Here is a 1917-nt window from a genome sequence, read left to right on the forward strand (position 1 = left end):
GAGAAAATGCCCCACAGCTGGATCTCATGGAGGCATTTCCCCAACTGAAGCTCCTTTCTCTGTGATAACTCCAGCCTGTGTCAAGTTGACGCACAAAACCAGCCAATACAACTACTATTTGGATATGGATGGAATAAGAACACACAAGCTACTAACAAAACTTTAAGTTGGAAGGTGATGGCGCATGCCTTTAATCCCAGCACTTGGGAGGCAGAGGCAAGTGGATCTCCGAGTCCGAGGCCAGCCTGGTCTACAATGTGAGTTCCAGGACAGCCAGGGCTACACAGGGAGATCCTGTCTCATAAAATAAAATAAAATAAAATAAAATAAAATAAAATAAAATAAAATAAAATAAAATAAAAGCCTGGGAATTTCTCAAGCCTTCCAGCAAATTTCACCACATATAAACTGTGACTGAGGGTGCGCAGGTACTTAAGTCTCAATAATTAAAACGAAGAAGTTGAGGCTGAGCTGTCAGGGTTTACCTAATGCTTTTCTGTGACAGTGGAGCTGCGGGTCAGAAGCGAATGTCTTCACACCAGTGTTCTTTCCAGTGCACTGGAAAGACGCTACCTACCACAGCCTCTGTAAGCTGGGCCAGACCCAGTGGCTACTGTGTGCTTGAGTTAAAAGCTCTTAATCGGGCTGGTGAGATGGCTCAGTGGGTAAGAGCACCCGACTGCTCTTCCGAAGGTCCGGAGTTCAAATCCCAGCAACCACATGGTGGTTCATAACCATCTGTAACAAGATCTGATGCCCTCTTCTGGAGTGTCTGAAGACAGCTACAGTGTACTTACATATAATAAATAAATAATAAATCTTAAAAAAAAAAAAAAAGCTCTTAATCACTGAGCATCCATCACTCTAGCCTGGAGACCGTTCCTTAAGATCATCATCCATTCATTTGTGATGGAGTGATACAGAAGAGGCATGGAGAGGAAAAGAAAGAGAAAAATGAATCAATTTCTAAATAGGCTGGGGTTAGTCTTAGAGGACATCTGCAATGTGTGCAGGGCCCTGGGTTTGATTCCCAGCACAGAAACAAAATCAAGTACGAGAAAAAAGTTGAAGAGCACAAAAAGAAATAGTAATATTTCTCACTGCATACAAGTTTTAGAAGAATTCTAGGAGCTGTAGAGATGGCACAGCGGTTAAGAGCACTGGCTGTTCTTCCAGAGAACCCAGGTGCAATTCTCAGCACCCACATGGCAGCTCACAACTGTCTGTAGCTCCTGTTTCAGGGAATCTGATACCCTCAGAGATATATATGCAGTCAAATCACCAATGTCCATAAAATAGAAATGAAAAAAAATCAAAAAGTAAAAGAACTCAGAACTCTGCATGTTGGTTCTCATTGACTTATTTCTATCAACATTAAAAAAAAAAATCTAGAAGTAAGTTGGTATAGTTAGATAAAATCATAAGTTATAAATTCTTAGTTAGAAGACCAGAAAAATATGAACTAATGATAAAGAGGAAGTTCCATACATAATAACAAACTTAGTAAAATAAGGCAACTTAACATGTTTTGCAAAATGTGCCAACACAGGGGCTGGAGAGATGGCTCATAAGTTAAGACACTGGTTACTCTTCCAGGACTTGGGTTCAGTTCCAGCATCCATATGGTGGGGGCTCACAAGCCAAAAATGTGTGTTTGTATGGTAAGTAGGGACCATCTTAGCCACTGTGACAGAGGGTTATTTCTCTTATCTTCTGAAGCATGAGGTACTGTCTCCTTTAGAAAATGTTTTCTGGGATGGAGAAGATGGCTCAGTGGTTAAGGACACAGGTTTGCTCTCTAAAGCTCACTTGGGGGCTCACAACCAGTTCCGGGAGATCTGACACCCTCTTCTAGCTTGTGTAGGAATCTGTACTCACATTGTACAGGCGTACGCATGTGTGTGTGTGTGTGTGTGT

At 41.7% G+C, this 1917-nt stretch overlaps 1 protein-coding gene across 1 annotated transcript in view; it reads right to left on the reverse strand.

Moving 5' to 3' along the window:
* The window catches only part of Slc17a5 (solute carrier family 17 member 5), a 41946-nt gene that overhangs the window by 28059 nt on the left and 11970 nt on the right, over nucleotides 1–1917 (reverse strand). The gene's annotated exons all lie outside the window — the stretch shown is intronic.

This window comes from Mus pahari, chromosome 10 (assembly GCF_900095145.1).
Source record: "Mus pahari chromosome 10, PAHARI_EIJ_v1.1, whole genome shotgun sequence".
Classification (NCBI taxonomy): Eukaryota; Metazoa; Chordata; class Mammalia; order Rodentia; family Muridae; genus Mus; species Mus pahari.